Raw genomic sequence first — 21,570 nt, 5'->3', positions numbered from 1 at the left:
ACAATCAGAGGCTTAACAATAGGGCTGAATGTTCTTTCATGGTTCCAGCCTTTGGAATGCAACACTAACTGGAATTGAAAGGGGAGGTACAGAGAGACCAAAGGAAGCAATTTGCACTAGAGAGAGAGAGAGAGAGAGAGAGAGAGAGAGAGAGAGAGGGAGGGAGGGAGAATGCCCCCGCCCCTTGAGCTGGAAAAGCAGAAGCATCCCTGAGTGGGGGGATCTGATGCAAGATTATATATTGAGTTATATGTTGTGCTATATCTGCTATACGGGACATGGGTGACGCTGTGGTCTAAACCACAGAGCCTAGGGCTTGCCGATCAGAAGGTCAGCAGTTCGAATCCCCGCAATGGGGTGAGCTCCCATTGTTCAGTCCCAACTCCTACCAACCTAGCAGTTCAAAAGCACCTCAAGTGCAAGTAGATAAATAGGTACTGCTCTGGCAGGAAGGTAAACGGCGTTTCCGTGCGCTACTCTGGTTCACCAGAAGTGGCTTAGTCATGCTGGCCACATGACCTGGAAGCTGTCTGCAGACAAACGCCGGCTCCCTCGGCCTATAGAGCGAGATGAGCGCACAACCCCAGAGTCGCTTGCGACTGGACCTAATGGTCAGGGGTACCTTTACCTTTATATCTGCTATAGGAGACTACTATGCTCTGTTTATATATTTGGTTATGTTGGTTTTTTACAAAAACAAACAAAGACACCAAAATCAGATATTACAAAGGCGCATAAACCTCTGTGCTTTCATCCAAATGAAAATGAGCTCCATATAAATCTGTCCCTAGTGTAATGATAAATAAAAGAGCAGTTGCTCTGGCTGCAAATAGGAAATAAGTAAGCAAAGCCTCTGCCGCTGCTACTGTCACCCCAAAGGCAGGGAACAAGAGCCGACATATCAAACAGCCAGATCAGAAATACCCAGACTGGCTGCAAATGATGAAAGGAAACAACTAATTAAAGGGCCAGTAGCCATGAAGCAGAAGCCCTTTTAAAAACAAAATGAGGAAATGGTTGCTTAAAGCATCATTAATTGGAAGAACCTCAATAACATTTTGCCTGTCCACAGTGGACTAGCTGGCTCACTGCATATTTTATTTCTTTCAAAATTAGACTTGCAAAAAAAGAGACAAGGAAACAAAGAACTTGCAACAGTATGGGAGCATCTGAAGGAGTGTCTCCACCCTCATTGTTCAGCCTGGACAATTGTTCGCAGAGGGCCTTCTCGGTAGTGGCGCCCGACCTGTGGAACGCCCTCCCATCAGATGTCAAGGAGATAAGTAACTATACAACTTTAAGAAGACATCTGAAGGCAGTACTTTATAGGGAAGCTTTTTAATGTTTATTCCCTGAAGGAGCACCTCCAACCCCACCATTCAGCCTGGACACTGAGGTCCAGCTCCGAGAGCCTTCTGGCAGTTTCCTCACTGCGAGAAGTGAGGTTACAGGGAACCAGGCTGAGAGCCAGTGTGGTGTAGTGGTTAAGAGCGGTAGTCTCATAATCTGGTGAACCGGGTTCGTGTCCCTGCTCCTCCACATGCAGCTGCTGGGTGATCTTGGGCTAGTCACACTTCTCTGAAGTCTCTCAGCCCCACTCACCTCACAGAGTGTTTGTTGTGGGGCAGGAAGGGAAAGGAGAGTGTTAACCACTTTGAGACTCCTTTGGGTAGTGATAAAGTGGGATATCAAATACAAACTCTTCTTCTTCTTCTTCTTCTTCTTCTTCTTCTTCTTCTTCTTCTTCTTCTCGTGTTTTTAATATTCTGTTGGGAGCCAGCCATAGCGGCTGGGGAGGCCTGGCCAGATGGGCGGGCTATAAGTATATTATTATTATTATTATTATTATTATTATTATTATTATTATCAGTGATGCCCTTTTCAGAGAAAATAATTAGTATTTAGGGCAACCAAGTATATACAGTGGTACCTCGGGTTAAGAACTTAATTCGTTCTGGAGGTCCGTTCTTAACCTGAAACTGTTCTTAACTTGAGGTACCACTTTAGCTAATGGGGCCTCCTGCTGCTTCTGCACCGTCGCCGCACAATTTTTGTTCTCATTCTGAAGCAAAGTTCTTAACCCGATGTACTATTTCTGGGTTAGTGAAGTCTGTAACCTGAAGCATCTTTAACCTGAAGTGCCTGTAACCCGAGGTACCACTGCATTACATTACTAGGGAGAAATATTTAGCCAGATGAGTTCTATCTACATCAGACATAACATAGCTCACAGACAGGTGCATCCTAACAATGGCACCCAGCTCTCCTTTTCAGCCTCTGAATGCCAAAGCCAGGTGTAAACTTGTCTCCTGTTAGTAATATCACCAACATATAAAGAGCTCCTTTGAATTGCTGTGTTCCTTGGCAGAAGGATTTTCATGCAAATGGATGGGCCCAACCACTATATCACAGATCCACTTTGCCATACCAAAGAGCCATAAAGAGAGCGTCCCAAGACCTGCATATTGAAGCCTTACTTTTAAATATCCTCACACAGCACTTCCATCGAATGGAGCAAATATCAGATACAGAGAAGCCTCAGAGAAAGAGAGAGAAAGCAACAACATAGAGTGGTTTTTTAAGTAACCTTACAAGATAAACAAGCAGACAAGGGTGTGATCAATCAATGTTAGTGCACAGGATACAATAGGTAGATTAAAGCCTAGTGGATTGGGTGGGGTAGGGGGGCTCTTCTAATGTTATTTCCAGCAAACAAAGAAGAAGAAGAAGAAGAAGAAGAAGAAGAAGAAGAAGAAGAAGAAGAAGAAGAAGAAGAAGAAGAAGAATTGTAAAGAACCGTTATGTCTGATCCAGTCATTCAAAACACTAAGGAGAGAACCAAGGATATATGGGGTATGTGCATGTTTATTCTGGAGGGTAGTGTCTGCTTCTGCTGGGAGGCTTGTTAAGAAATGTTGTGCTCCCCCCCCCATCATTTCCTTTGGTCTCCTTTAGAGCTTTGTTTTGACAAGCCAAAATTCCTATTCCTCCAGTGAGATCTAGAGATGGCTAGAATAACACACAGAGAGAGAGTCCTCAAAGTATTTTGCACGTGGAAAGAGATTTTCTGCAGTTGGGTCAATAAGTTGCTCCAGGCTAAGGGAGTAGGTTGAAAGCAGCCAACAACCTATGATAACATACTTAGCATAAGAAGGTATGATCTCAGCAGCCACTCTACAGGAGCCCTATCTGCACTATGCATTTCATGCCCCATAAGTTTCCTGGAAAAACCAGGACATCCTGTTTCTTCCCCGTGAGAGCACGGCGGCCATTTGGGACGCTGTGATCTCACGCGATTTCACACCGAGATCTCATCCCTAAAAAGGCGTGGCGTTTTTCAGGGCTGCGAACTTGCACAGTGCCCCCAAAACATGTGTTTTTGGGTGCCAGGCTTGAAAGCACATCTTTGGGGCTCTATGATCTCGCATGGATCACATGACTTGCATGGAAGCACGGCTGGGAAGATGTGCGTCCCAATTTTGGGACTGAACATGTTTGGAGGGTATGACATTTAAAGCAGTATTTTACCACTGAGTACCATACCAAATAGTCGTGGCTTTCCCCCAAAGCTTGCTTGGAACTGCAGTTTGTTAGGAGTACTGGAAGGTTTTTTTTTTAGGAGAACCCTATACCCCTCCCTGAACTACAGTCCCCAGAGTTCTCAGGGAAGAAGGTTTGACAGCTATAACAATGGACTGCCCTATGTCTTGTTCTTGTTCTGCCAAGTAATTAGGGGATGGATGACTATCACAGTTTCCTTTTCTCTCAGGCCTCATCTGCCCTATGCATTTAAAGCAGTGTTATACTGCTTTAAATTTAAATTGAAACAGCCATGGCTTGCCAGTAAAAATCCTGGAAGCTGTAGTTTGTGAAGGGGACTGGGAAGAGGCAACACCAATTAAACCACTCTGATATTTATATTTATGTGGAAGAAGAGGGGGTCTCCTAAGAACTCTCATCAGCCTTAACAAACTGCAGTTTGGGAGAAGCCATGACTGTTTAAAATGACCTAATATTGCTTTGGATGTGAAGTGCAGATGGAGCCACATTTTCTCATTTTCTAGTCTTAATTTGAGCTCCACATTTCCAGATTAATCTGCATTTTTTTAAAAAAAAAGTTCACCTAATAGGGTCAACTTTCACCTGATATACATTTGAATCCTGTTTAGCTCCTGTGCTTTTACTGGCATTGAAATAAAGCGAGGTGGTTTGCAGCTCCCTACATCTTCTTTTTAAAGATTTGCTATGATTGGTGCTTCCTTCCAGCTGCCATGAGTTCTCACAGACGATCACTAAAGGCACTCAAATCATTTCACACAATTGTTTGTATGTGTAGCAAGGTTGGCCGTCTACACCAATTGGCCGAAAAATGCCCAATTTCTCCATCTCCCTAATACCTATTACTCAGGGAATGTAACTTGAAGAATAAAAAGTAGAAGCGTCCAAATATATAAATGGGCATTTTATTGTTTCCGGTGCTAAATGTTGTTTTATTTTGTTCTTGAATACACACTGCTTTGATTCTTTGTTTTAGCGAACATGATTTCCTAGAACGTATAGCATACACACCTGTCTATTTCTTCATAGATAAATCCAGATAAACCATGCCAAAAGCCCCTGTAAGCACTCAGAAAGTGCTGAACTCTTCTTCCTTGGAGGTTTCTAAACAGAGGTTGGGTGGCCATCTGTCAGGGATTCTTAAGCCAGGATTTCTGCATTGCAGGAAGTTGAACTAAATAACCCTTGGGATCTCTTCCAACACTACTATTCTATAATTCTAAAACAAGGTATATCTTAATTATGCCAGCCTTGTATTTAGGGATGAAACAATCTGTCAATTTTGGTTCTTTCGGTTTCCCATTTTTCCAAGTTTCAGTATGAAATGTTTCTGCATCGGTTTGCTTCCGTTTTTTAATGTCTTCACGAAATTGTGATAGCATATTAGTGTATTTTTCTCCTAACACGCACATTTTTTCTATGCAATTTCGCCTAATATACACATTTTTTTTTAAAAAAAGCAAATGATAGGCTCAGAGGCAGGAAATCACGCTCTGTGAAGAAAGGAAGAATCTGATGCTTTTATCACCCGAGGCCATTACAAAGCTGGTTTTCCATTTCTCTGTGGCACACAGTATTCAGACCACTAAGCACATTTGTCCTTTGAGAGCTTTTTGGATGATATGTCTTCTTAACAGAAATTTCCTTTTACTGTCTAAAAAGAAAAGAAAAAGACTGTCTCCAGCTCGATGAGCTTCTAGATTGTTCTGTGTTTCTTTCACAAGTATCTGTTTTCCTTGGATGGACTTTGCAAGGCGGAGAAATCCAATCACATCAACAAAGGGAAATTGCCATTCCCTAGGTTACTGAAACTCTACAAGCTTGAAACGAGTGTTGTTTAACAATACCCAGATTGTTTTTTGTTTTAAAAGACACATTTCTTCTTAAGAGATTTCAACAAACTCTCTACTTGTGTCTTCCCAGTAGTTTTCCTGGTCAAATTAGTAGTGGAGTATATCAAAACTCAGCCTTGAAATGCCTGTACACTTCCTTCAAGAAGCCCCCAGCTACCATTAGGAAAGGGGGAGAAATTTGATACTGTATTTTGTATTCCCCACAAAATGATGAGGAATCCAGCTCTGGATTAAATGGCAGGAAAGAGCCAATGTTTTCTATCCTTTTTATGCATTTTCATTGTGAGCAAAGCTTGATGATTTAAGATTGTTAAGGGAGGGAGGCAATGTTGCCATTAAATAATTATGGTGCTGATAACGCCAAGTTTGCAGGTTCGATCCCCATAAGGGACAGCTGCATATTCCTGCATTGCAGGGGGTTGGACTAGATGATCCTCAGTGTCCCTTCCAACTCTACAATTCTATGATTCTTCAACCTATTCTGTTTCTGTTAATGGTAGTGGAGAAATTTAATTGCGTGGACAGGCGGAGTCCCCAGATCCCGCGCGGTCCCCCCCGGCATGTGGAATAACGACTCATGACAACGTGCTATGGGATTAAATTGGCCACAACTTTATTAAATTTCAAATGTGAGTAGACCTTGGCTCAGGCATTGGGCGTTCTCCCTCCCCAGTCCCCAGCCGGGGACCTAGGGAGCATCAGGGTTATCCAGTGTGTGGGGGAGGATGGGCCGGCTCTGGAGAACATATGTTTAAGCAGAGATAGCCGCCCCCGTTACGCCGCCGCCGCAGGGGAGAGCAATGATGACCTTTCGGCGTACGGTCAAAGCCTCCCTTCAGAAACCCCTTTAACGGGGAACCCTGGTATCGCTGCCGCAAAGAGGAAGATGGACTAAAGGATTCCGCCCAAGGCCTGATACCGCCAAAGTTGTGACGTTTTGCTACGGGAAAGGCGAAACCTGCCAATGCAGGGAAATTCCTTTCCGGCCCTTTAACAGCGACCTTAACGTAGCAGCGCCCGCATACCTGTGAAGAAAAGTTAACCTGCAAAACCTGTGAAGAAAAGTTAACCTGCAAATAAGACATTAACTGAGGGTGGGTAGGGTGGGAGAAGCTCTGGAGCCAAGTGAGGATTCCCAGGTAAGATCCTCCCTCTATTGTTTGGGCAGGTAATCCCTTCCCTACCTGGCCTGGTCTCCTTGGCAACGCTTCCCCCAGGTGGGATTGGACAACTGACTGAGGTAGGCGGAGACTTCCAGGTATCCCACCTGAGGGAAGGCAAAACAAGCCTATGCTGTTGGAGCCACTCCAGATCTAGGGGCTGCGCGCGTCCACGCAAAGGGCGCCCCCCGTTTTAAGCGGGGAGCGGTCATTCTGTTTGCATTTAAAGACAAATTTATCTGATTTGCGCTTCCCAAAGCATTGTACAAGCAGAAACAGAGCCATCCTTTTGAATCCGCACATCTCTGAATTTCGCAATGCAGTTTCCCAGGCAGGTAATGTATACAAAGATACACATACTAGAGTTAAGAGTGTATTAAAATGCATATATTAATGAGAACTACATGTAAAAATGTATTCCACTGCAGAAATTTGCTTTGCAAAAAAGTGTACATAAGGCAAAACTGCTTACAAAAAATGTATATATTATGATAAATTCACCCTAAAACACTGAAGGGTTTTCCTGAGAACTTTTTAAAAAAATAAAAACTGATATGTAAATTTGGCGTTTAATTTAAGATTGGAAAATGAGAAATGGAGGCTCCTCCTTCACTCTATATTTGAAGCAGTTTAAGGCTGCTGAGAGTTCCTACTACCCACAGAGATAGTTATACTGCCAATCCATCTTCCCAGGGAATTCTGGGAATTGTAGCTCTGTGAGGGGAATAGGCTGGGCCAGTGCACCCATGAGGCCAGGTGAGGCGACTGCCTCAGGTGACAGGGGCAGCAGATCCAAATGTAGATCTTTCTCCCCACATCCCTTGTTCCTGTTGTGGATATTCACTCAGCTCTTATTCCCTGGCTGGGGGTACCATTTTGTGGTTCACCTCAGGTGCCATAATGTCTCGAGCCAACCCTGGGAATAACAGTCTCTTCACAACTTTTAACCCCCTTAACAAATGGCAGCCCCCAAAGTTCCTTGGGGGAAGCCACGACGGCTTAAAGTGGTGCAATTCTGCTTTAAATGTATGCTGCAGATGAGGCATAGCTGTCAACTTTTCCCCTTTTTTAAGAGAAATTCCTTTATTCTGAATAGGATTCCTCACAAGAAAAGGGAAAAGTTGACACCTATGAGATGAAGCCTGAGAGAAATCGGGTCCTCCTGTGTTGTGGTGAGACCTGGCAAACTGACACCTTGTGTTGTGGGTGAGTACGATTGGTCAGCCACAACACCTGATTGGTAGGTCCCTCAATGCTGGGTTTAATCTGGCCAATGGGGTGCAGTCCAAACAGTTTGAGGGACCTATTTATGCCCATGCATGTGACCCAGAGTTTCCTCTTTTGGCACGTGCATTCAGAACACCTGCCCACCTCTCCCTACTTTTAGGGCTTTTCGCTTGACCTTGTTATGCCGTCGTGTGTCGTCTGTCATTGGGACAGGGGCACGGCAGGAATTTTCCCCACTTGGCTGATTGGCTGTTGCCATTTGGGTTTCGCCTGCCGTGTAGCAAATCGTCATAATTTGTAAGATTGCAGATAGGCTCTGGTTCAGGTGATAGGGATGGGAGAACACTCTTGCCATCCCTATGTGACGGGTATTCTGTTAAAGGAATCCAGGGACTTGATGGTTTGGTCAACCCCTGAGAGGGGGTTGTGCCCGTGTCTGAGTCCAGGGGGACATTTGGGTGGTGGACTTAGCCCGTTCCCGGCTTTCCGCTTATCCAGGTGTTCACCCTTGGCTGACCTATGCTGGAACCCTAGGTCAGCACTACCTGCATGGCAGGGAGCTAGTCAAACCATAGCCTATGCAACCAGCCACTTTCTGTAATCAATAAAGTTGTGGCCTAAATTCTGCCAAAACCAAACCAAAAATTTGAGTCATGTGTGAATTTATTTAGGGAGGAGGTTTCAGGGCCTGAACACGCAAATTGAAATTGGTGTATTCACCCATCCCTAATAAGTAGATATAACGAGATATAATGCGATCCAGGGGCAACCACACAGCATGAGAGTGCTTGGGCTGCTAATTGTTTTGAAAAAAAACCACAGGAGGGAGCTATGGCATCTCAGGTGTGGATGCCTCATACCTGAACTTCTTATTATGCTCTCCCCACCACCACCACTGATTTGAAAGTCTGCCTGTGAAATTTCCATTTAAACTCAGCCCCTTCTACACGCTGACACACTTTACTGCAATACAAGGCCAATGAAGAAGCGGCAAAGTCTCTTAATGTGGAGGAGCACAACTAATTCTGACAGGGAAGATGGCAGGAACATTGCAGCTCTGACAAGCCTCTCGCTGTGCTGCTGAACCAAGATGAACAAGTCCCTCACGTTCTTTTTAAGTACAACAGTGAGAAAGGCTCGTTCTGTTCTTCGTAGACGGGGAGAGACAGAAGGCAAAATGCACACATTGCCACAGGAAATTGCAATGCATCAATGCAAATAACACCTCAGTGCCAAACAGCACATGGCATTCAGCCTTTGGGGAATAGCAAAGGGGTTAGCGTTGATTTGGTGCTGGAGTTTTAAGCCGTTCGAGGTGCACTGGAGACGGAGGATAGGTATTGAGGCCGTATGCCTGCCGTCTAGGCCGCTGCTCTTTCAAGGTTCTCCCTAGACTGCGGAGATCTTGTAGCACCCTGCTTGTGGTTAACGCTTAGCTGGAATGAAATATTCAATGCAGCAATAGAGAAATTAAAATAATAATTTATTTGTCAGACAAATAAATGATAGGCACAGTGGTATATGATTACCAAAGCTCTGCCCATCCTCCAGCCCTGATGGCCAGCACTTATATTTCCTCAACCCAGCCCCCTTGCTCCTCCTTTGGCTGCCTCTGTCCAATCAGCCTGGTTGAAATTCCTATTGGCTGTTTGCTAGAATCAATCATAAAAGATACACCCATTTCCTATTACCTTTTATGGGAGACAAAGAGCTATATTTCCTTCTATCCATAAATGGCAAACAAGTAGCCATATATCTTACATTTGCCTCGACAAGGCACCTTAATTACCAGATCACCTTTTGCCCCTTTCCCCCTCCATTCCAAAATAGATGGCTAAAACAGATGGCTCATGGTCTTACATTTTGTCTGAACAGAGATCTTGGGTTCACATTCTCACACACCATCAATGAAATAAGAATCTAACATAAGAATCTAACATTTCTTACTTTCTAAATCCTTTGCATCATTGCATTTAAGCCAACAAATCTCATACATTAACATAGATAGCTTTTTAGAAGAAAAGGCCTTTGCAATGTAAAACTCTTCAGTTTACACCCCCCTTTCCCGGCCAGCTGCTTTCCCCATTAGCTCTTGCCCTTTAACCTTAGGAAAATGTGGCTAAAGCCTAATGGGAGGCACACGGTATTATTTTCTATTAAACAATAAATTTTACTATTTACCAACTCTTAATTAGTGTTTTTGCAGCTTGATTGTATTCTGTAATACAATCAGTGTAACCTTTGCTCCCAGCCTATAATTCCCTTTTACAACTTTGAGAATTTTGGCTCCTGCTATAAATCAGGGGGGCCCTTGTCCAGGAGGATAAACATCTGCCAAAGTCCTTAGCCAGCTGGTTTTCTGCCTGGCATGAAACATTTGCAAATCTTTAAGCTCATTTTAAAATACAGACCTTGATCAGATGCCTCAGTCTGAATTATTCAACCTTGTTCCCATACTGTAAGAGTGGGTGAAGTTTTTCAGCCTGATGGACACATTGCCTTATGGGCAGCATTCTGGTGGCCACATGGCAGTGGTAGGCAGGGCCAGAAGAAAAAGTGGGAGGAGAAATGGATGCAAATGTCACCTTTGTTTCACAGGCTAGTTTCTACACAGTCAAATGCTGCTCTCTATCCTCTATCAGGCAAGCACTGGGTTTCAAGGACACATTCCAGCCAGGCAAAAACAGTGCAGGAGATGTGCAGAACTCTAAGGGCTAGATAATGAACTAAGGCGGGGGGGGGACACTCAGCCCCCAAGCCGAAGTGCTCCCAGCAGTGGTGGCTCCATGTTTTATAGACATTTTGGCAAGACACCCTCCATGGGCCCTTCTCCTTTAGTGAGTCTACCTCAGGGGTCAGCAAGGTTTATCCATGGGCTGGATTGTGTGTGTGTACGTGAGTGTGCGCATAGGTGATTTTCAGCGCCGCGGAAGCAAGTCCCCAAGCCACACTGCACCGGTTTAGCGCAGCAGGTGAGTGGGCAGCTCGGTTTGTGGGCAGCTCGGGGGGGCGGTCAAACAACCTCCGCGGGCTGCTTCCAGCCGATGGGCCTTAGGTTGCTTCCCCTGGTCTACCTCATCACCACCACAATTACTAGTTGCTGATGATGATCTTCTTCCTCCACATTGCTCCTAGTTCCTTGTCTGTCAGATGAAGAGCCAATAAGCAAGCAGGCAGTGTCCTCAACATCACTTCATTATTCTTATTCTTATTCTTATTACTATTACTATTACTTTTTATTTAATTTATATACCACCCTATACCCAGAGATCTCAGGGTGGTTCGCAGAACAAAATCAAAATATAAAACCACAAAATATATAATCAAAATAAAAAGAACCCAGTAACACCCCCCCAAAAAAACCCCCACATTTTAAAAGGGCATAGGATGTCAATCAAATCAACCAAAGGCCTGGTTAAAAGGGAACGTTTTTGCCTGGTGCCTAAAGGTGTATAATGAAGGCACCAAGCTTCCCTGGGGAGAGCATTCCACAGACATGGAGCCACTGCAGTGAAGGCACTTTCTTGTGTTGCCACCCTCCGGACCTCTCAATGGAGAAGGAGGCACACTGAGGAGGGCCCCAGAAGATGATCTCAGGGTCCGGGTAGGTTTATATGGAAAGAGGCAGTCCTGGAGGTATTGCGGTCCTGCGCCGCCCCCCTTTTATTGTAAATGGAGCTAACTGCAACCCAGCTTACCCCTTTGATGTGATCTGGCCTTCGTCTTCAAAGGAACTCACCTGACTGGTTCCCCAACCTCATAATGTATGCATTCTAAGGCATGCTTTCTCCATATGTGTTCATTTTTGTCCACCTATTTTGGTTAGAGAAGTATTTGCATATTAGGCGGAAATATAAACTCAGCCAAATTTCTCCACTTGAATTGCACCTGTCGACAACTTGTTTGATCTTAAGGCAGTAAAACACACACAAAAGCGCACGCACCCCCGTGTTCTGCTTTATTTCTACTGACGCTCTGTTTTCTGTTATTGATTTTGCTGCTGTTTTTATTGTGTTCCTTAGGTGATTCTGTTATGATGCTTTGTTGCTGTTGATTGTTAGCCACCTTGAAATGCTATAAAAAGACGAGATTTTAAAAAATAGAAAAAGTTGCACACTTACAGATAGATGGACAATTGCTCTCTTTCATCACAACTGCTTAGCCCTTTGGGAAGCTGTCTCAAAACTACGTTGATATAAAGAAGGAGAGCTGCATACAATCTGCATGCAGAAGTTATTTCAGTTTTTCTATCCGTAAACCTGCTGCGGGAAAGATCTTTTGCCGCCCATCACAATTTCAGCTATTTGAGCTGTTTCAGAAAAGGGAGGCCTTTTCTTTCTACATGGGAGGGGAGGAACTGTATTTATTGGCTGATGGTAATTGGTTTTCTTCTGTGGCAAAACTTCCAAATCTACGAAGCAGCCCTCAAAAGATGTATGCATGCATGTTTGATCCACCACAATGCTTTGCAGAAAACTACATTGTCCTTGTTATTTCCCTCCCATTTAGAATTCTTAAACTAAATCAGGAATACCCCACCATTTGGGGCCCAAAAGCACATATGAAAGCTAAGAAGTATTTGCAGGCTCCGTAAAATACCCAATTCACTGAAGAGAAATGGTAAGGCTCCTAACACCCCTCGTCCAACAACTGGCCAAACATCTACTTTCTCCCTCCCCACACACACACAAGTGGGGTAGGGAGCAGGCAGGAGCTCCTTCTGCAACTTTCTTCTCAACCAAACAATGCCCCCCTAACAAACAAAAAAACAAAAAGACCCACTCAATTAAAAATATTAAAAACTGGGAGGGCAAATAAGCCTTCTCAAGAACCAAGGGGCACGTTTGGGGACATCATGGTATCCACTTTGAGTACCCCAGCACGAGCGGTGAAACCTGGAAGTAACACGTTCCATTACTTCCGGGTTGCCGCGGAGTGCAACCCGAAAGCGCTCAACCTGAAGCAACTTCAACCCGAGGTATGACTGTATTAAGCCTATATAGCAGGGCTGGTTAACCCCTGGATGGTGCTTAATCTAGCTCTGCAAGCAATTTCCTATGACCTCAAAGACCCCTGACAATTTGGTGGCAGTAGTGTGTCAGGCTTTGCGGAACCAGCTTCCTCCCCCCATGGCAGTAAATAAGATCATGGAAAGGAATGTCTTACCAGTTAGAAACTTTAATAACCACAGCGAGAGAACAAAGAACACATCTCCCAGAATGGCGGTGCTCCCAAATAAGGATCATGCCGCCTTCCGTCCCTATTAATCTACGTCACTCCTAAATCTTGTAGTCTGAGTCTGTAACCTCTGTGCTTTTGTTCTGATACTTTCTGAGCTCTTCTTGACCTTGGGCTGAGTGGAGGAATGCTGTCCAGAGACTGTGAACATGTTAACCCTCTCTCTTCCAGTGCTTCTTCTCCTAGCTATACCCCATCCAGTATTTCCCAGCTTCTGCCTTCTGAACTATGCCCCTCTGCAAACCACTGTTCCAAATCTATACTCTCTCCTGCTCCTGGAAAGATTCAGGATCAGAAGCAGAAGCAGAGGGAGGGGGAGGGGGTGGCCCCCACCATTCATCCTCAGTGCAGCACTCTTCAGCACATTCACTGACCTAGTGGCATAATTTGTTTCTCCATCAACCATATTGGGCTTGCTGTTGCATGGTGGTGTGTCAAGCAATGGGGGAAAAGAGGATGTGGAGAAAATTTAGTTCAATGGGAAATTGCCATGGGAATGCCATCTGGGACCATGGGTTCAAATCCCACCCCAAGCATTGTATTTGTGTGATCTGGGACGTGTCTGTATGCATATGCAATAAATAGCATGGGGTGGCCACTTGCTCCTGCTCTCCCTACTTTTTGGGCACTCCCATGCATCCCTAAATTGAGTCTCTGGAGGGCAATGCAGACTTTGGACTGAAAAGCATTAGCCATCCCTGGTGTACAGGAAAGCTGAGAATACCAAACCTGCATCCACTGATCTCCTTGGGGAAAAGTTGAGATTCATCTCTAAGCTATGGGCCTGTGCCATCTCAAATCTATTTCTCTCTCTAAGGGTGTTAAAAAGGACTGGGAGTGTAAAATTAGTTCTAAATCTTGACAAATCACTTCAAAATAATATGTGAGATTTGGCAGGAGGGGAGGAGGAAATTTATAGCACCAAATATATGAAGATAAAAGAACTGGTTTCAGGGTGCACTCTTATTAGCAAAAAATAAGTTTTGTTCCTTCTGTCTGTGATCAATACATATATCTTTACTTATCGGCCTCAAGTAAGATCAGGATGAACACACTGAGATGCTTACATTTACCTTCAAACCCAAGACAATTGGTTGATCCCAAGTTTCAAGACATTGAACAGATGTGGGGTCATGGAGGAAAGGCCTATCGAAGGCTGCTAGCCATAATGGCTATGATCTGCCTCCACAGTTGGTGGCAGCAATGATTCTGAATATCAGTCACTGGAAGCCACAGAAGGGGAGACTATGCTTGTGCTTGAATCTTGTTTGTGGTTTCCCACAGGCATCTGGTTACCCACTGTGAAAACAGGACACTGGACTAGATAGGCCACTGGCCTGATCCAGCAGGCCTTTTCTTAGGTTCTTACCCAATGTTGCACCCTTGAAATATTGTTAGACTTCAGCTTCCATCAACCCCAACCAAAATAACTCATGTTCAGGGATGATGTAGTTGTAGTCCAATAATATTTGGAGAGCATGACTGTGGTGTTCAGAGAGCCAGGTCTCTTGGTGCCATATCTCTCAGCATGTCTCTACCTCTATCCAGAGAGCTATGCAACTGTGAAAATAGGATGGATGACATTTTCACGCAGGAATCAAACTCTAGTCACTTATCCAGAGCCTACCTCTCTATTGCCCAGCATCATTTTTTGTCACGATGAAGTCAGAAATCCTTGAATTTTGCAGCCCATAGTAAAAAGATTGTTTTGCAAATAAATAAAATTAAAAATTGTTCAATGATCTTTTGCTTAATAGTGTTGCTTAGCTATGGCTATAGTTATTGAAGCATTTCTTGGCATAATTGCAGGGATCTCAAAGGTACCATTAGCAGTTTAAAGTACAGGAGTATCTGATTTTCAAATGTTAGTTGCCACATGAGGTGCATGCCTCTTCTAGGCAGGCATACAGTCCTGGGATTGTATTCCCAAGTAAGCGGGTATCCGGTTTCAGCCTTAAACTAGCTAGTGTCTCTTAGCTGCTGATCAGCTACTGAGCCATGCTCAAGCTCTTGTAATCAATGTTTAATGCTGTGAACAACTCAGGGCCAGATTACCGGAAAGACCACTTTCCCCCTGTATAGACTTGCAAGATCACTTAGATCAACTGAATAGACCTGTAAGCATCAACCACCAGTTGCTTCAGATGTATTGTGCAGACTTTTTGCTCAGATTTATCCTGACCCATAAGAGTAGGCCCTGTTTTATGCCTCCAATTCCTCTGATTTTCTTCGGCCAATTAATTTCAATGGGTCTGCTATGAGTATGACTTATTTGAATACAACCTTGTGTTTTTCAGTTGGACAAGTATTTCTAACCCCACCCCCATGCTACACAGACAACACCCTTCTCTCTCTCTCTCGCTCTCGCTCTCGCTCTTTGCTAGGAAGAAGTAAGTAATATGCATGTTGTATCATTCTGATTGCTCATTATATTTAAACCGTGCCATTTATGTTCCTTATGTTGCTCTTGATTTGCTTTTGTTTTGCATGGGCATGGAAATAATTGGATATATGTGTACGCTTTTATAAGTACATTTCCTGCATAATTTAGGATAATAAACAAACATATAACATAGCAAAAATTGGAGCATATGCTTTGGATTTCAGCTTGGAAGCCATCCGATGCCTGGCTTTGGTCGTTTTGTGTGTGTCTGCATGTGCGATGATTGGAGTGCTATCCAGCAGCTCTCTTTCTGCAGTTAAGCGTAAGTGGTTTCTGTGATTTTCTGTTATCTGAGGACAGAGGATGATGGAATCAAATAAAAGATTATGTTCTGTATTACAGTGCACTGAAACACCAATCCTTCCAATAGTGGTTCCATCAATCCAAATGGTCCATTCTCTTTCTCTCAAAGGACATTAGATGCACAAGATGCACAGGCTTTCGCATACAAAATGGAACAGCTGCACAAGTGATTATAGGAAGAACCTGAGAGAGAGAGAGAGAGAGAGAGAGAGAGAGACTATAGGCATTTTGGCAGGCCTTTAAGTCCTATAAAAAGTGAAGCCACTAAAGGAGAAGTGTGTGTGCATGCATGTTTTTAAAAAAGATGTGATGTTGTGATAATAAAGCTGGCTTTTTTATTATTTCTGAGGGAAATGGTCACATTTGCCATGAGTAAGGGCTCCTGTTGAATCTAGTGCAGCATCCTGTTTCTTCTAGTAGCCAACCAGATGACTATGAGAAACTCACCAAGAGGACTTGAGTGCAACAGTGGCTCTCCTCCCTTGTGTTTTTTCAGCAAGTTGTATTCAGAAGCATGCTGCCTCTCACAGTGGAAGTAGCATGTAGCTATCATAGCTAGTAACCCTGAGAGCTTTATCTTCCATGAGTGTCTCATCATCTTTTAAAGCCATCCAAGTTGTTGGCCATCGCTGCCTTTTCTGGGAGCAAGTGCCATAGGTTAACTGTGTTGTGCACTTCCTTTTGAATCTTCCAACATTGGATGTTCCCAAGTTCACTGAGGAACAAGGGGATCTAAGAGAGCTAGGAGCACCCAAGGTTTAAAATAGGACAAAAGGGGGAAACTAAGATAGCATAGCTGCTGCTGCAGAAGCAGCAGCAGCAGCAGCAGCAACAACAACACAATCTACATTGAGCCAGTGTGGTGTAGTGGTTAAGAGCGGTAGACTTGTTATCTGGTGAACCGGGTTCGCGTCTCCGCTCCTCCACATGCAGCTGCTGGGTGACCTTGGGCTAGTCACACTTCTCTGAAGTCTCTCAGCCCACTCACCTCACAGAGTGTTTGTTGTGGGGGAGGAAGGGAAAGGAGAATGTTAGCCGCCTTGAGACTCCTTCGGGTAGTGATAAAGTGGGATATCAAATCCAAACTCCTCCTCCTCCTCCTCTTCTTCTTCATATGTCTGTCTGTCTGTCTCTCTCGTGTGTGTGTGTGTGTGTGTGTGTGTGTGTGTGTGTGTGTAAAACTGGGTTGGGAGATAGGATAGAGCTTACTGGAAGAGGGTATGGCTGGTCAGTTAGAATAATGAACAAGAGCACTTTGCATTACAATATTTTGTTGCAGGTCCCACTTGTTAACAGCAATGTCATTTAAATTCCTCACCTGCAGAAAGAACAGCAGCTAAAAACTGAAGGAAAAGCAACAATGAAAACCAAGGTGCAGAAGAAATTATCCATTTGAAGACTGGAAGGTAAAAGTCATCTCCCCCGGCATCAAAATGACCCAATCAAGTCACTGCCGCTAAAAAGTACATGTATCCATTCTCCACCCACCTTTCAAGGTGGTGACCTCTAGCTTAAGGTCTGTGACATAGATCTTAGTGGTTGGGTGGGTTTAGAAACAACCAGTACAAACATGCTGAAGCCACGTATCTCCTCTTCTCCAGTGACTTTCCCCTACCCCCCAAAAGCTGTCCATCTCTACTAAGAGTTCATCAGGGCAATCACAAAAGCAGTCTTTCTTGTTGCCAATCCCACTGAGGAATGTAAATCTAGCTTTGAGATACCCTTTGCTATTGACTGGCTTGATGTTAATACAACAGACAACACTGATTTCCTTACCCTCTTCCACTTTGGATAAAACTCACCAGGGATAGCTTGTTAAATTGTTACCCAAACTTCTCCTTTCCTAATGAGTGCTAATTGAGGCTAATAGTTCCACTTAGGTGCCAATTCTTTATCACCTAACATTTCTGTCTTCAGCTATATCTATTGATTTTGCTGCAGTTGTCTTAAACCAGTTAAAATGTAATCACCAAATTATATACTATAAGCATCTTTGCTGTAGCCACAAAGGGTCTAGGAGCCAAGCAACTGCTGTTTGTGGCAAGGAGGCAAACAGAAGAGACAGAAGGTAAGAGGAGAGACTTCAGTCCTCTTGGTTGCTGTTTGTTTTTTGTTTGTTTGGTTGGTTGTTTTTATTGAGGGAGGGGAGGAGGGGAGTTGGAGAGAGCAGGGGCAGCCCCAATCACAGTGATTCAGGGTAGTGGGAGGTATCGTGTGGGAGGTAGGGCAGGCTGGGTAAGGGGCACATGACATAGGCAGCTAATGACTGTGTTATGTTACAAGCCCCTCCTCCAACCTGGAGAATTGCAATTGTCCTATCAGTCAGCCCTCGGTTCTGTGGCTGCTGTTGCTGACTGCCAGGTCAGCTCTGAGCAAGACCCCCCTCATCAATGTGCATTGCTTTCTCAACTGGTCAGGAAGAGGGTGACTGGAAAGTGGGGGATATTGACATCAGTTCCTGTTCAGATCACTTCCTGTTGAGATCAATCATTTAGTCAGCATACTGTTCTCATACAACAAAACACCACCACCACAAGCTGGCTTATAAGTATAAAACCAAATTTACTAGAATAGTTAGAATAGAGATAGACTTATAACCATTCAAACAACAAACATACGAAGGTGCCGTGTGCAAGACAAAGCCTGGAGATACTGTAAACATGGAGTGGATAGATGTACAACTCTATCTTAAGAAGTTACATGTGCAGTAAACATTATACAGACTGGAGAAATGAACCCTTCATCAAGAAGCGTAAGTCCAATCACAGAACGGCAACCCAGTGCCGCCACAACGGCAAGGGTAGCACACTGGAGAATATGAAAAAGTTTTTCAAAGCTGTTTTTCAAAGATTGAATTGGATGAGATGTTCTTCAATGGGTCTTGAGCTGGAAACACAAAGCCATATGCATGGATCAATCACGGGAAGGCAAATCAAAGCCACCACCCTGGTGAGAATAACACAAGTGGACAAAGGGAGACCTGTTCTCTGGATATATTACAGGTTTTGCTACATGCTTCATCAGTCTGAAAAGCCAATCATACAAAACGGTTTGCTCACGATAAAGAAAGTATTCACAGGCACAGCTGGCCAAACAGATGCCTACAAGAAGCCCAAAAGGAGGACAACCCCCATCAACTGGGTATTCACAGGGTTGCTGATACTGAAAGTACTATAGAACAGGGGTCAGCAAACTTTTTCAGCAGGAGACTGGTCCACTGTCCCTCAGACCTGGGGAGACGACTATATTTTGGGGGGATAAATGAACCAATTCCAATGCCCCACAAATTACCCAGAGATGCATTTTAAATAAAAGGGCACATTCTACTCATGTAAAAACACGCTGATTCCCAGACTGTCCGTGGCCCAGATTTAGAAGGCGATTGGGCCGGATCCAGCCCCCAGGCCTTAGTTTGCTTACCCATGCTATAGAACTATCATGACTGGCAGCCATTGGCAACTTTATCCCCCACATATTTGTCTAAATCCTTTTAAAGCATAGTGTAACTAAGCCCTGTGTTAAGAAGTACTTCCTTTTGTCTGCCCTGAATCTTTCACCGTTTACCTTAATTGGATAATGCTCAGTTTGTTTTCTCTTCGGCAAAGGGTCAGAGTCTCTCCTCTGCTATCTTCTCAGAATGTGACCTGTGCTCATATTATACTCATTCATTCATTTATCAGTTGCCCAATAATTGGTGTTGTCTGGGCGACAGATTAAACCAAAGGATAATGATGCCAGTCAGCCAACCCCCTGGTCTTGTGATGTTGCTGTTAAATGCCAGGTCTCTGTCCGGAATGAAATATCCATTACCCACAATGATTATGGATGCAGGGGCTGACTTGGCATGCATAACTGAATCCTTGGCAGATGAGGGCCATTCTAACACAGCTGTGTCCACCTGGGTACTTGGTTCTGCACCATTCCAGCTTGGAGAGTCAGGGAAGGGAGTCACGGTTATCCAAGAAAAACCATTCTCCCTTACCAGGTGTATGTTCCATACTGTCTGGGCTTGAGGGGTTGATTGTGCAGGGAGGGGTAGGTTTGGGAGACCAAATTTCACACACAATCCCTGTTCAAAGGGAAATTCAGACCCAGAGGCTGAATGAAGCAGCTTTCCAGACCTCTCTGCCCAGGCCTTAGGACTGCCTTTAGGCAACAACCCCATCCTTCCAGGCCATATCTCTCAGCAGCCCTCATCCTCCTTGACCACATTTGACTGGCTGGGATGAATCCTTGATCTGTAATGATGCCTCTTGCTTGCCTAGATGGAAGATGGAGATGTGTGTGTGTGTGTGTGTGTGAGAGAGAGAGAGAGAGAGAGAGAGAGAGAGAGAGCATGTAGAAACATCTGAATTTTGTGTGGCTAGAATGTGTCTTACTCTACAAGGTTAAGAATCATATTCATTGCTCCATCCTCTTTTGCCTCTGGGCCAGCCCCTTTTTAGCCTCTGGCCACATCCACTTTGGCCCCCGAGTTTGTCCTCCTAGCTTGTGGCTCCTGGAAGGTAGCCCACAAAATAATGTAGCTCTTGGGCTGAAAATAATTCCCTGCTCCTGATATCCACAATCACAATGTGTGCACAGGATGCTGGTAGAAGAGAAAGTCATTTCTGGAGCTAAGGAAATGTTAAATAGCTATATGGCTATAGTAGGCAACAGCATTTTGAGGGGAATGTCTGCTGTTTCTCCAGCACATAATAATCAGCGATTCTATCTTGGCAGCAATGTTATAGCCATTAGAGGAGAAAGGATGAACAAGCCCCTGTTGCAAAGAAGAGTGTGCAAAGAGAGGAATGGTTGTCCAAGCATCCTGGCTAAAGTCCAAACAAGTAATTACTTTTTGTCCATGTAGAAATTTCCCAGGAGCCATCATCAGAGGAAGAGATTTGTCACGTTCATTCCTGAACAGTTGTGGTTTGCTGGGCAAAATTGCCATCCAGATAGCTAAGGGTGGGGGTAATGTGAAGAGCATTATCAGCCAACAGAATAGACTCACTAGAGAAAAGCCTGAGAAGAAAAAGATACTTGACATTGCCCATCCCTGGTTTATTATACTCCTTGTTAGACAACTAGCATCCATTGTCTGAAACACATCAGAAGGATGTGTATTCTGAAGCAATTAAAGGAGATACTCTGACTCCAAGAGAAATATCCAGTCTCCATTGGGGATCTTGCCTGACCTGTATTAAAACCAGGTGTGGGGGTTAGTTAAGAGTGGGTGATTTGGGTCATTTTGAGAATGCCCATATAGCAGGGTAGGCAGGCTGCTGTTGCATTCGGGTCTTGTTTAGGGCTTCCTGTAGGCATCTGGTGAGCCAGTGTGAGAACAGAATGCTGGAATAGATAGGCCATTGGCCTGATCCAGAGGGCTAGACTTATTTCTTACATTATTAGCTGTGCAAACACCTTCCAGTATGTGGAACTACCTTTCCATCCTTAGATGGATGGGAGTTCCACAAAACTGAACACATGACTCCTGATGGATTTGGGCTGTGCATCCAAGCCATTGGGGACCACATAGTGGCTCCCCCCAAGGGAGTGGCTCCCCCCAAGGCCTCAGGGATTGGGCGGTGGGACACCTGTGTCACCTTTTAGATGTTGCTAGAGCACAATTTGAATCATCACTGTGCTCCCTTTGTCCTTCTCCTCCCTCAGCATATGTCATCAATTAGAGAAACCAATACGGGTTCTCTGCCCAAACTAGGCCAGAAACCAGATGGAAATGGACCCAGGTAATCATGCTGATGCCTGAGCATGATATTTTTGTGGTGTCCAGAACACTTTCCCC

This window comes from Podarcis raffonei, chromosome 8, assembly GCF_027172205.1.
Source record: "Podarcis raffonei isolate rPodRaf1 chromosome 8, rPodRaf1.pri, whole genome shotgun sequence".
In the NCBI taxonomy this organism is placed as follows: Eukaryota; Metazoa; Chordata; class Lepidosauria; order Squamata; family Lacertidae; genus Podarcis; species Podarcis raffonei.
This window is presented reverse-complemented; position numbering follows the sequence as displayed.